Source organism: Triticum dicoccoides, chromosome 4A (genome assembly GCF_002162155.2).
Source record: "Triticum dicoccoides isolate Atlit2015 ecotype Zavitan chromosome 4A, WEW_v2.0, whole genome shotgun sequence".
NCBI lineage: Eukaryota > Viridiplantae > Streptophyta > Magnoliopsida > Poales > Poaceae > Triticum > Triticum dicoccoides.
In genome coordinates this window covers 45,972,114-45,986,045 of record NC_041386.1, presented here as the reverse complement: position 1 = coordinate 45,986,045, position 13,932 = coordinate 45,972,114, and the positions used below count along the sequence as shown (strand labels likewise).

The 13,932-nt window shown below is 41.0% G+C and overlaps 1 long non-coding RNA gene across 1 annotated transcript; it reads left to right on the top strand.

The window, feature by feature from the left end:
• Positions 1 to 1,537: 1,537 nt before the first annotated feature.
• Positions 1,538 to 1,994, top strand: LOC119285054. Its single transcript, XR_005139338.1, has 3 exons — positions 1,538 to 1,615; positions 1,735 to 1,854; positions 1,938 to 1,994. It is a non-coding gene; the product is annotated as an uncharacterized LOC119285054 (long non-coding RNA).
• The last annotated feature ends 11,938 nt before the right edge of the window (positions 1,995 to 13,932 follow it).

Genomic DNA, 13,932 nt, shown 5'->3' with positions numbered 1-13,932 from the left:
CATTGAAAAGGGAAAATCCATTAGTTTCCAACATCTGGTTGGTTCAAATGCGGAAGCTACAACCAATTCAAAAGTCACTTCCACCCAGACCTCATTGAATAATTTTATGGGTGTTAGGAAGAAGTAATTTTTTCCTGATAAACTAAGGTTGAAAACCAGCACAAATGGTATTCTTCTTCTTTCTCTTTCATTTGTTTGAATGTATCTCTGTTTCAAGCTTTTCCTTATTTTTGTGCGTCCTATCTGCAATGTTCCCATTCTTATGAATTCTTTTGTTTCTCTAAAGGTGAATGTAATCGCGTTTCATCACAAAAATCAGTTCGTGATCTAGGTATGCCATCTGGCCAACATCATTTTCAGTAGTATGATGAGGTAATTATTAATTGCACCTCTAATTTTATATTTTTTTGTTGCAACATCAACATTTTTATTTGCTGCAAGTTTATTCTATATGAAACGTATGCTTATCTTTTTCCTGTACAGTTTCCGTTGTTTACTAAAAATTTAATGTAAGTTTACTAAAATTTTCATTTTCCTTAATTTAATACCATTTTCTTCATTTTGTAACAGGGGTCACAATATCGGACTCCCATTCAAATGCATACGTTGCCTTTTACTCCTGTGTCAAGTCCTTCAAACAATGTTATTACTCAGGCATTATTTCTGAGCTCCTCTACTTGCATTATTTTTTAGTTGGTTTACTCTTGCCTTATGCTTTTTACTATGCATTTTTCTTCCTAGTTTAGTTGCCTTTACTATTTTCTGGTATAATTTGTACCTTTTTGCAGAAATCCAATGACACACCAAGGTCAAGCTCACTTCCAAAATCTATTAACCGCAATGATTTTTTGGGGGAAACATCTCGACCTCAAGTTCATGTCATTAAGGTTTGATGTGCATCCCTACTTTTCTTGAAATATGTTTGTCTCAGTAATGACCTTCGAGCTTTGTTATTCATATTTTTTTCATTTTTAGTAATGAAATCCTTGCATTTTCTATGTGTCTTCTCAGATTGATTTAGATCCTCCTGGTTGTCGTGATATCCCCGCAAACTCTCCTGAAGTTGAGATCTTATATGAAGTTCACAAACCCAACATGGATAACATCTTGCTTGCCAATTCTGAAGCAGTTTATAGTGGTAAAATTAACAATCACTCTGCTAGTAGATCTGGAAGAGAGGAGAACAGATATGGACCAAAAAGGATTGTACATCCAAGCAAATACAATGCATCTCCTTATGTAAATGATGTATCATCAAAGTATCATGTCACCACCAGAATGATTCAATTGCATGATGCTATTGTCACTCTGTCTCTTGATGAGAACTTCAAATAGTAAGACATTTCTATGTGTTTTCACTTTTTGCAGTAAGTTGTTCTGTATTTAGAAATTACTGTTCTTTTGTTGTCTTATACCTTATTTTCTTCCTTTTTTTCATTGCAGCAAACCATGCATTGATTATGGCAAGGTTTCAGTTACGTATTTTTCATTTGGCACTTCTTTCGCAAATGAGGGCCTAGTGGACACTTATACTATAAATGCCCGGTGTCGTAAATTGTCTTTGGACAACAAGCCGAAGGAATCTAGAATGCATCATTTTTTCCACCTCATTTCTGTGAGTACATTTTTCATTTTTTCTCCGTGTTTGTATGTGTCTCATTGATTTCTTAATTTTTCTAAGGTCGAGCTTTGTGCATATTCTTTTTACTATCCTAACTATCTTTCAATGAATAGGAACATCTTATGAACATGGACTCATATGATACTCAAGAGCTCTATGATCAAAAGTCCAACATGGTTAAGAGATGCTTTCAGTTGGCAAACGGTGCAAGATTAATTCATACATGCAATGAAGTAAACATTCTTCATTCACATTTTACCTTTTTACATTTTTCTTACATGCATTTTAGTGATTACTTTTTCTTAAAAAAATCCAGGTGCATTTTCCAACTCTATACACCTTCAATGAGTGCAAGCATTGGTTTGATTTTGCCGTATTGTTACAACATGAAATGTTTGTCATCTTAGATTCAGCATTCGATGACAAGAGTGATTACCACCAGCATGTGTTGAGCATTTTGGTATTTCTATAAACTAGAGCTCTTCGCTCTCATATGTTTTTTTTGCATTCTCCGTGATGTTCTCGTTGTGCATATGCATTTTAATAATTTAGTTCGCTGTAAAATTACAGATACCAAATTTCAAAAGGGTCTGAAACATGTATGGAAGCTCACGGAACCTTAATTGGCGAAATTGTTCTACACATTTTATTGATGTGCCTAAACAATCAAATGCGTAAGTTTTTCTTTATTTGTTTTGTGTTAACATTTTCTTTTCATTTTTTATCTAGAATGCATGCACCATGCAGCTTAGAATGATCTGGATGCAAGTTCTATTTTTGTTCTACGTTTTTCTTTTTTGTACGTATTACTTGTACATGTGCAGTTTTCAGTCCAGTACATATAATAGACCATGTCAAATATATTATTTTTTAGTCTAGTACATAAAACAGACCATGCCAAATATCCCAATTACAAAAACTTTTCTCTAAATGCATTTTATCTGCATTTTCATGATCAAACTATGTTGTGCAATACAGAAACTTTTTCGTGAAGTGGAAGCTTAGTAACTTTATACTTCTTTGACATGCCTAACCTTGTTTCTGGTTGTTTTTGATTTCAATGCAGTGTTGACTGTGGTATTCATACAACGTTATATTTGAAACATTGGAAGCCTAGGGTACGGATGCATGACATCATTAAGGATGAAGATATCCCGAACATCAGAGTCAGGCTGGCAAACAAGATGATGTTCACGGACCTCAACATTCTGAGTGAGCAGAAAGATTTTGTTCTTGATTTCTGATAGAGCTCATGAGTAAGAATGCCACATCATTCATTTTTAATAGCATTTACCAATTTATTCAAGTGTTTTTTCATTATTTTTTATAGATTTCTTGTGCAATTCATCTTTTTTTGTCAAATGTTTTTAGAACCAACTATATTTTCTGATGCTTTGCTTTGTTCCACAATCATATTATAACCATTGAAGGAGCTTCATCAACAAGATAACTATTCCGAGGATGGAGTTGATTCAAACATAGGATGAAGACAGCTATAAAATCTCAGTAGCTACTTTCATGTGTAATAGGGTCGTTTTAGAAATGATTCGGAATGATATATGTGAGTACTGTTATGATATTTTTTGTAAATGGATTCCTTGTGTACCCCTGTGATGATGACTGTGATGATGAAATCCTCAAGTTTTTCTGTGATGATGAAATGATTTGAGATGTCATGAGTTTTTGTGATTTTCTCTTTTCGTAGCCCATGTGATGCTTGCATACTTTTAGATGTATTAGAATATAAATCTTTTTTCTTATGTGGTCACTTTAATATTTTTTAATATATCATTTATGTTTTTCGCATTTATAGTTTCTTTTCTGGATCATGTTGTCCTGTTTGATTTACATACAGATCAAACAGGAATAGCAATGATATGATCCTACATTTAGATTTTCCTTTTCCACATTCTTGGATTTTTTATTCATTTACTCATGTTATTTGTTTTCTACATTTTCATACTTTCATTTTTATCATGACTAATTTTGTCTGCATTTTTCTTGACTTATTTTCAACTTCTTTTTTATATAAACAATTTTGATGAGTTGAAACAATTTTCTAGATCATTTATTGATTTGCTCTTTTCTTCAAAAACCAGTTGTTCACCAGCGTGGGTTCATTCTCTTGTCCCCTTTTTTGGTTTGTTGACACCTATTTTTCTCACAGCGGACACGTGTTTGATGGCACTTATCCAACTAACCCCATTACTCCCCACTACTCTGGACAGACTAACCACACTTCACACCACATATACCGAGGAACCGACAACCAAAGAGGCCACTACACGCACTAACTCTGCCACTTGCAACTTCCCCTGCATGTCCGCCGTTCACCCTCCTCCCCGTCCCTATATATTTCACTCCTTTTGTACATCTCGTGCCCTACAGGCGTCTCCTTTTCTAGACCTTTTCTCCTCTGCGTTTCTCTAGTCCTGGTGAGGGTTGTGTGTTTGAAAGTCTGTCTTTCTAACATCTATTTGTTCTTGCTTTCAACCTTATGTTCTTATTTTTGAGTTATGTTTGATTCCAATGTCTATCTATTTCTTCAAAAACTCACATAGAAGGTATTGGGTTCAAGCAGACACAATGTATGAATTTGGTTCTCGCATTTTTATAGTGTTCGGTTTTGAACAGCTGCTCCTGACTCTTGTCACATTCTAAGTTCTGACATTTTACCTTTTTTCATAGATGGATTGTGCTGGTGTTGGTGATGGTTCCAAGAAGAAGGTATTTCTTTTTTTTATCAGCCTTATTTCTCATAAGTTACTTCGGAATGAAGTTTCAACTGCACTTTTTGAATGTTTTCTGCCGTCTTTTTTTGGGTAGATGGATCATGCTGATGCTGCTGATGGCTCCAAGAAGAAGGTATTTCTTCTTTTTCTTGTCATATTTTGTTTTCAGAGCAATTTTAGGTTTAACTAATACCTTCACACAAACTTTGAATGTTCGCCGTCTTTTTTTCTTAGATGGATCGTGCTGGCACTGACGATGGCTCCATGAAGAAGGTAATTTTTGATTTTCTTTCGCGACTACGATGTTGATGAAATTTTAGATTAGTACTTCTGAACGCATTTATTCATATTTTTTGGTCATTTTTATTTTTTGTTGCAGTTAGTGCTACTGTGCAAGTTTTAGTATGTATTATATAATTCTTCCCACTCTCATAAATACAGCGACAAAATTCGCATGCAATATTCAATCAAAAACATTTTGTTAGTGTGCTAGTTCTTTTAGTTTGCTATTTCCATCAGTTAATGTATTTTTTTATTAAAAGTTGATGCTCACTGCATTTTTTTCTATAACGGTGAATGCTCAACTGTTAATTTAGAGGTTGTGCATTTTTTATGCATTTGTTACCAATATTTTTTGTAAATAATGTCTGCAAGTGCACGCATATCCTAGAACCTTTTTTAAATGCTTTTCACTAATGATCTAACAAATTGTGTGTGTGTGTGTGTGTATATATGGTGCAAGCTCATTTTTGCACATTTGTTTTTTATATATAATGTGAACCTTATAGACAAATATTTGTCATGCAATATTTGTTAATTAATTTGAACCCTCCAAATCAGTACACCAAGCATATCTGCTTTTCTTTTCATGCATTTTTTATGCTTGATAAATTCTTTTTATCGCAGTCATGACAGTAATACTTCTATTTTTGCACTGTTCATTTTGATGTATTTTGAGTTTTAACTAAGTAATTATTTTTTCACAGCGATTCTCGTGAAATACTTTTATTCTAATGTTTTTCACCCTGATCATTCATAATGTTTTTGCTTCTGTTATAGCTTTTTCGCTGTTTTCTTCATAATTCTTTTCCTTTTAATTTTAGGTTGTTCAACTACGATCGAGTGTTTCAAAGCGCAAGTTTGAAGAAATGGGTAGCTCTGATTCTGAGAAAATTGCCACAACTAAGGTATACACAATATCTTAATATTTTTTCAGGATCATAGTGTTTTTGACTTGCTTCAATGATACCCATTTATGTTAGTGCTTGATTTTTTTAGTCACACATACTGCTGATGTGCTTGAGAATTTAATTTAGTTACATGTTTTTACGATGCTCTCTGCAATATGATATACCTTTTTCTTTATTTACTTAGTTTTGTTATTTTTTGTTTTTTATATTGCAAATTGTGGTAACACGGAAGAATTTTGAATTGCAAATGTTTCCACCTAGTCTTTGTGGTTACCAAATTCTACAATTAATATTTTTTTGTTCACAAAAAAAACAAAAATTATGTGTGATATCGTACAAAATGCAGAATTAGGAGTTTTCCCTTAAACGAAGTACTACAGAGTATGCAATTGTGAGTCTTAAGTTCAAGGTATGCTTTTTTGGCAATCCTTTCTGTATCAAACATATGAAACTTATTTTTTTAATTTGTTTTTTGTTTTTTCCTCCATTTTTTGATATAAAAGGACTTCAGCCGTAAAACAATGAAGATTTCAGCTGTCACAAGGGCTCAGCTCAAGATCCCTTTTGGGGATACTGACAGAGTTGTATACTGCGTAGTAACCAGCAACGCTTACTCAGCTGCATTTTGTGTTGGACATGCTATGTTTGGGCATAGGAAGTTTACAGTTGTAGACCACTATGTCAAGGATGCAGTCCTAGTTACTTTTGAGGATCCTTTTGATGTCCTTCTTGTTGCTGGTAACGACATTCGTTGTGGTCCAGAAGCGCTGATGTCTTTTCGTCGAGTGACCAGAATTGAGCAGTGTGTTCCTGATTGGGATGGCTACTTTTAGAGGAATATCATCATTGCAGCTGGACCCAAAGGTGAGGACGATGACAATGAAGAGGAATATCATCATTGCAGCTGCTCTGGTGGCTTTTTTGCTGCTGGTTTTGGAGGTGATGGTCATGATGGAGGTGGAGCTGGTGTAAACATATCTGCTGCATGAAGCCTTTCAACAAAAGTCAATCCAACAGCTAGTAGATCCCATTAGATGTTTATGACGATGGATGTAGTTGCTTTTTAGACCCAACCCCTAGTATTCGGATGGTGCTTAGTCTATCTACTTCAAGTTTAGTTGTGTGTGGTTCCTTGCTTTGTGTTTATTTGTAACAAAAACTTAGTTGCTAAATTTAGGCGTTTCAACTTCATGTGGAACTTTGTGGTGATATCAGTATTCTATCAAATGTTTTTTCAATATGAGCGGTTTGATTTTATGCTTGAATTTCATTTTAATTTTTTGCAAGTTTTATGTTGTTTTTGAATTGCACAAGTTTGGAAAACAATTAGCAAGCAATCTACTATTTCTTAAATGGCATAAATAGTAAACTCTGCAGCAACTCATCTTGCAATTTATAATTTACATCAAGCAGCATTGCATACACTTTGACACCAATCAAATTATCATTTCCAGAACACATTTTTTCAACTGTGTCAGCTTGCTTTCATTTATTTATTCAGTTGCCTCTTCAATCTCTTAGGGCTTCAATTTCCAAACTTCTTTACAACGCCTTCTTGTTGGACTTTGCATTGCCTTCTATCCTTCCTGATTTTGTAGAAAAAGAAAACAACTTCAAATTAGACCACTTCTATATTTAGGAATTTTTACTACAAAACTTTTTATGTAAATAATGTTGACAATCCAATGCATTTAGTCTTCTTTGTTGTCTTTGCCTTCTCATTATCTGATATTAGCGCAATGCTATCTTTTCTAGCTGTAATTTATGAATCAATATAACATATGAGAAACATTTTTTAGAATTTCTATACTTTTGATTGGGTTTGAACTCTAAAATTATGAAGAAAAGTTGTACCTCTCTTGTTAATTTTCTGCATTGCATTCCCTTCTGTTGGCTTACATCCAGTTATCTTGTGACCTTGTTTGCCACACCCAGAGCAAGTCATTTTTGGTTTGGATATAATCCCCTCAACTATGCTTTTTTGCCTTCCTGTTTCCTTCATTCTCCCTTTTGGTTTTGTGTATACCGGATCCTTTAGTGTGTTCTCAGAGTTGCTGCCCAAACTCAAAGCTCCTCCAGCGTCAGATGCTTCTTTTGATGAACAACTTTTTGGTTCCTCGCCTTCTGGTATGCAAGGTATGCCCATAATCAATTTCTCCAAATTGGTTATCTGCTCACTCATAACTTTCCTCCTTTCAGGATTTTTTGATGCTTCAGAAGCTAACTCAGTGAGCCTTCTAGAGAATGAGAAGAAAGCCATTTGATCATCCAATTCTTGAAGGTTTGTCACTTGCTCACTGAGTTGTTCTGATTTCTTCTCTTCAGGTCTCCATCTATCAATGAAATACTTTTCTGCTATCTCATCAATGTTCAATGCTTGGATCACTTTGAGTGCATGACAACATAGTATGTCGTCTTTTTCAAACTTACCACATATGCATGTGAAAGTTTCAGAGTCTATGTCCACCATGACTATGAAAGTTCTGGGGTTATAGTCAAACAACGCTTGAGTTGGTGATTTGAACACCTCATATTGTTTGTTTCTTTCAACTTCAACCATGTGAAACTTAGTTGAATTCATCAACTCTTGCTGAAATTTGTAAAAAATGCCTCTGTTATACACTCTTGCTGCTTGCTTTTCCATTGCCCAGTCACTCCACATTGTTGGAGAAGTTCTTCTTGTGACAGAATCATTTTCTTTTCTTTTTTCTTCAATGCTTTGTGATATTCTATCAAACTCTATCATGAAAGCAATTACACGGAGTACCTCAATTCACTGGTTAGTGTGGTTAATCTGGCCCATGGGAACATTGAAACGGGAAGAAAAGGATTTGCAAATGCATCCGACTATTTAGAAACCTGGGATGACTCGGACAGCATAACGGCTGTAAATGCTCAGAAAAGATTTGAGACATTCACAAAAATGGTGGCATAACCACTCAGAAGCACAATATCAAGGTTTCGAGATCAACAGTTAACATACAGAAGGTAGTAGGAACTGAACTGAGGCTTGAATCAACAATCTTATAAGTCTACGGATTAGTAACACGTGATCCTGATAGAAAGAAGAGATAGCCTAGTTCTTAATCCCCGTAGAAGAGAAGATGATGACTCAGATCAGAAGGGCATGAGGTATAAGGAGTAAAAAGAGCCTTACGTTCCATCCCACAATCAATTCCCTTATATAACTAAAGAATTTCTAGACTCAACTTCGACCAGTTTGGCTTGGTAATCCTACAGGCAGTCAAGCTCTGATACCAACGCTGTCAGGACCCCGACTCAATGCCACATCGACCTAGCATGTAACACCTCATATCACTTTGCGGCCTCACGCACGGTATTCCCACGGGTGTCGCCTTACCTTTGCCCGGGACCGTTTGCGCCTTTTGGCACACGTATATGACAGTGTCGCTAGCATCCATATGATAAGGAGCCCGGGCTGACATGGCTAGTCGTAAACCCAAAGTGGCACAGACTTACAGGGACAGGCATCCATGACCCAGCATCGAACGTGTCGGTCATCAGCGAGTGAATCCAGGCTGTAGCACTGGGCTAGCAGGACTCCGGTATTCATCGCGTGACATTTCCCCGAAGGGACAGACACAGGAACGAAGAAGGACACATGCCGGCCAGCCTAAGTGTTCCGGAGCAGTAGCAAGCTACCATGGCTCAGTGGAAACACTAGGAGACATTTCCCGGTAAGAGAGGCTACTAAAGATAAACAACTAGATGGTCAGATCCCACACATACCAAGCATTTCAACAACATACACACAATATGCTCGATATGTGCAAATACAACATGGCATCACAACATGACTCTACAAATCAAGTATTTTAATCAATAGGCTCCGAGGAGCGAGATATTACAAACATGGGTCTCACAACCCAACAATCAGAGCATACAAGTCAAAGCACAAGCGGAAGCTATCATGTCTGGGTACAGACATCTATAAATGAAAAAGGCCGAGAAGCCTGACTATCTATCAGATCCTGCCGAGGGCACAAGATCGTAGCTGAGGTAACAAGCTAAACGTCGAAGTCCACGCGAAACTACTAGCGAGACCGAAGTCTCTCTGCAAAAACATAAATAGGCAAACGTGAGTACAAATGTACCCAGCAAGACTTACATCAGAACTATCTACATATGCATCATTATCAACAAAGGGGATGGTGGGGTTTAACTGCAGCAAGCCAGCTTTGACTCGGTGGCTATCCTGAACTACGACTGCGAGTAACTCTTTTGAGGTGGCGCACACGAGTCCACATATTCACCATATCAATACACCACTATGGATCCGCTCCCGTCTCCCTACGAGAACGCCATTCATAGCACTCACGCTTATCTTGCGTATTTTAGAGTATCCACTTTCACTTGTCTATGAACTGATATAAGCAACCCAGAAGTCCTTTACCGCGGACACGGCTATTCGAATAGATGATATTAACCCTGTAGGGGTGTACTTCTTCACACACGCTCTCACCACTTACCGCCGTTTACACGACATGTACTCGGCAACCTTCAAGCGGAAGCCCAACGTGGGTGTCGGCCACGGCCTGCCTAAACACTCGAGTCTCTAGTCCAGGTTTATCGCCTATTCGGGTTCCATCCATGAGGAGATCCGGCCGGAGTTTCGCTCACAGCCCCAAACGATGTGAACAGGGTTCCGTGACACCAAACGGGCGCCCGGTTTACCCGGCCACGTGCCTACCGCATCACAGCCCACCCCTACGGTCAGCGCTGCGCACGGCCTCCAGCATACTACAAACACCAGAAACTACTTGCAACTCCTGGACAGAGGACAAGGGTGATTAAGAAGCCGAGAGGGTCCATTGGTTTCGGGCCCAATGTGTGGTAGTAGCTGAATCATGGATCACAAACACAGAACTCAGTTCCTGAGGACGGCTGCAATGAGACAACCCACCATGTACTCCTACATGGCCTCTCACCGCTACCTTTACCAAATCGTGTTCACACACTTAGCTCACACACAGTAGGACATGTTCACACGCCTCTGATTCATCCCCGATGAATCAGACCTGACTCAACTCTAAGCAGTAGCAGGCATGACAACAAACATAAATGAGTAGGCACATCAGGGCTCAAACAACTCCTACTCATGCTAGTGGGTTTCATCTATTTACTGTGGCAATGACAGGTCATGCAAAGGATAAAGGGGTTCAGCTACCGCAGCAAGTAACAGTTGAATCGTTGTTGTCCTAATGCAGTAAGAGAGAGCAGGAGCGAGAGAGTGGGATTGTATCGGAATGAACAAGGGGGTTTTGCTTGCCTGGCACTTCTGAAGATAACATTGAGTCTTCATCAGTGTCAACGATCACATCATCGGTATCGCGTCTATCGAGAGGGGACAAATACCGGCAACACAGAAGGGAACACAATCAATGCAATGCACAATATGATGCATGATCATGACATGGCAAAATGAATGTGTTTTGAGCTAATGCAACTAGCAACAGATTAAATGAAGTTGGTTTGAATACAAGATTCAAATTTAAACTCCATATGTGATTATTCAAATGCCATTTAATTGATTTGTGCTAAACAACAGCTATAAGTTGTTCTATCATGCATGAAAATGGTACAGATGGATTCCTTGAATTTTTCTGATAATTTTTCATATATAAATTATTTAATTTGGAGTTACGGTTAATTTTCTATGAATTTTAGAAGTTTATACAATTTTCTGGAATTTCCTGAATTATAATAAATCCAGAAATGAATTTACTGCGTCAGCACTGCATCACAGTGACGTCAGCAGGGTCAACTGGGCGCCCCAGGTCAAACCTGACGTGTGGGGGCCACACGTCAGTGACACAGGAGCTAATCCCGGTCAAACCCAGCGCTGACTGGGGTTTGACCAGGGGTGGGGCCCACTGTCAGTGGCCTAGGGGGTTGATTAGTGCGTCATTAGTGGCTAATGACAGCGCCACGTCACTAGCCACCGGAGTTCGACCGGCGGCGACCCGAAACGCGGCGGAAGTTCACCGGGGTTGCGCTACGGGCGGCGGCTGGACGCGCGAAGGGCACCAGAAGGTAGCCCATGCCCGTGCGCATCTAGGGGGGCCAACGGGAGGTGCGGGGGTGGCCGGGGTTCGCCGAAACGGAGCTCGCGGCGGCGCCGGAGTTCGGTGAGTGCGGGGTGTTGGAAATATGCCCTAGAGGCAATAATAAAAGTATTATTATATTTCATTGTTCATGATAATTGTCTTTTATTCATGCTATAACTGTATTATCCGGAAATCGTAATACACGTGTGAATACTTAGACCACACAATGTCCCTGGTAAGCCTCTAGTGGACCAGCTCGTTGTGATCAACAGATAGTCATGGTTTCCTGACTATGGACATTGGATGTCATTGATAACGGGATCACATCATTAGGAGAATGATGTGATGGACAAGACCCAATTCTAAGCATAGCATAAAAGATCGTGTAGTTCGTTTTGCTAGAGCTTTGCAAGTGTCAAGTATCTCTTCCTTCGACCATGAGATCGTGTAACTCCCGGATACCGTAAGAATGCCTTGGGTGTACCAAACGTCACAACGTAACTGGGTGACTATAAAGGTACATTACAGGTATCTCCGAAAGTAGCTGTTGGGTTGACACGGATCGAGACTGGGATTTGTCACTCCGTATGACGGAGAGGTATCTCTGGGCCCACTCGGTAATGCATCATCAAATTGAGCTCAATGTGACCAAGGTGTTGGACACGGGATCATGCATTACGGTACGAGTAAAGTGACTTGCCGGTAACGAGACTGAACAAGGTATTGGGATACCGACGATCGAGTCTCGGGCAAGTAACGTACCGATTGACAAAGGGAATTGCATACAGGGTTTGATCGAATCCTCGACATAGTGGTTCATCCGATGACAACATCGAGGAGCATGTGGGAGCCATCATGGGTATCCAGATCCCGCTGATGGTTATTGACTGAGATAGTCTCGGTCATGTCTGCATGTCTCCCGAACCCGTAGGGTCTACACACTTAAGGTTCAGTTACGCTAGGGTTATAGGGATATGTATATGCAGTAACCCGAATGTTGTTCGGAGTCCCGGATGAGATCCCGGACGTCACGAGGAGTTCCGGAATGGTCCGGAGGTAAAGATTTATATATGGGAAGTCCTGTTTCGGGCATCGGGACAAGTTTCGGGGTTACCGGTATTGTACCGGGACCACCGGAAGGGTCCCGGGGGTCCACCGGGTGGGTCCACCTGTCCCAGGGGGCCACATGGGCTGTGGGGGGTGCGCCTTGGCCTAATGGGCCAAGGGCACCAGCCCCACATAGGCCCATGCGCCTAGGGTTCAAGGGGGGCAAGAGTCCTAGGAGGGTAAGGCACCTCCTAGGTGCCTTGGGGGGGAGGGAAACCCCCCTTGGTCGCCGCACCCCCTAGGAGATTGGATCTCCTAGGGCCGGCCACCCCCCCTTGGCACCCCTATATATAGTGGGGGAGAGGAGGGACTTCATACCTGAACGTCTCGGCCTTTGGTTGCCTCCTTCTCCCTCCCCAACACCTCACCCACCTCCATAGTGCTTAGCGAAGCTCTGCCGGAGTACTGCAGCTCCATCAACACCACGCCGTCGTGCTGCTGCTGGTGCCATCTCCCTCAACCTCTCCTCCCTCCCTTGCTGGATCAAGAAGAGGAGACGTGGCTGTTCCGTACGTGTGTTGAACGCGGAGGTGCCGTCCGTTCGGCGCAGGTCATCGGTGATTTGGATCACGTCGAGTACGACTACATCATCACCTTGCAAGCTTCCGCACGCGATCTACAAGTGGTATGTAGATGCAAACTCTCTCCCTAGACTCGTTGCTTAGATGAACTCATAGATGGATCTTGGTGAAACCGTAGGAAAAATTTTAATTTTCTGCAACGTTCCCCAACACGGGGTTGACGCTATGGTGCATGGGAGGAGGGGCTGGTGGGCGCTACGGGCTCCTGGGAGCAAACCGAGTGCTATGACGTGCCCAGGCACGAGCTACGGCGTCTGTAGCCACGACGGCGGCATGGCCGGCGGCGGTGAGCTTTCGGGCTCGTGGGGAACGGCGCTACAGCACGGGGGCGAGCAAAGGAGTTAGGGGATAAGGTAAGTGGCTCACGGCGAGTCAGACGGTGCAGACGGCGGGGCCGGGGAGGCTCTGGACGCGGCGAATCAAGCGACGGAGATCGCCGGCACCGAGGTTGGAGAAGACGTCTGGGGCGGCGATGCAGCGCTCCCCTGGTTGCTTGGCTCGGGGTGGACGAGGTGGACGACGATGCGGTCCTTCTGGATTGGTCGGCGAGGCGAGTGGTGGTCGGTGGCCGTGGCTATGGCGAGCGGCGGCGACGGCGACTCTCGGGTGGCTCGGGGAAGAGAGTCAGGGGGG